Source organism: Meleagris gallopavo, chromosome 2 (assembly GCF_000146605.3).
Source record: "Meleagris gallopavo isolate NT-WF06-2002-E0010 breed Aviagen turkey brand Nicholas breeding stock chromosome 2, Turkey_5.1, whole genome shotgun sequence".
NCBI classification, from domain to species: Eukaryota; Metazoa; Chordata; class Aves; order Galliformes; family Phasianidae; genus Meleagris; species Meleagris gallopavo.
Genome location: NC_015012.2, coordinates 31,389,758 through 31,389,960, shown reverse-complemented (window position 1 = coordinate 31,389,960; position 203 = coordinate 31,389,758).

Below are 203 nucleotides of genomic sequence, written 5' to 3'. Positions count from 1 at the left end.
TTTTCCCCAGGACTCTTAATCTGTTTCTTAAATTGTAATCATAATGTTTTATCAAGAATTAAAGTCTTGTGCCTTCTGAGTATTCCTGGTCTGGGGAAAGAATTAAGTTGTGTCCTTACAGACGAAGGAAGGAGAATCTCAACTCTTTGTAGTTGACTTAAGGCAAAGGGCTGACTTAAGGAGGAAAAAAAAAAAAAAAAATC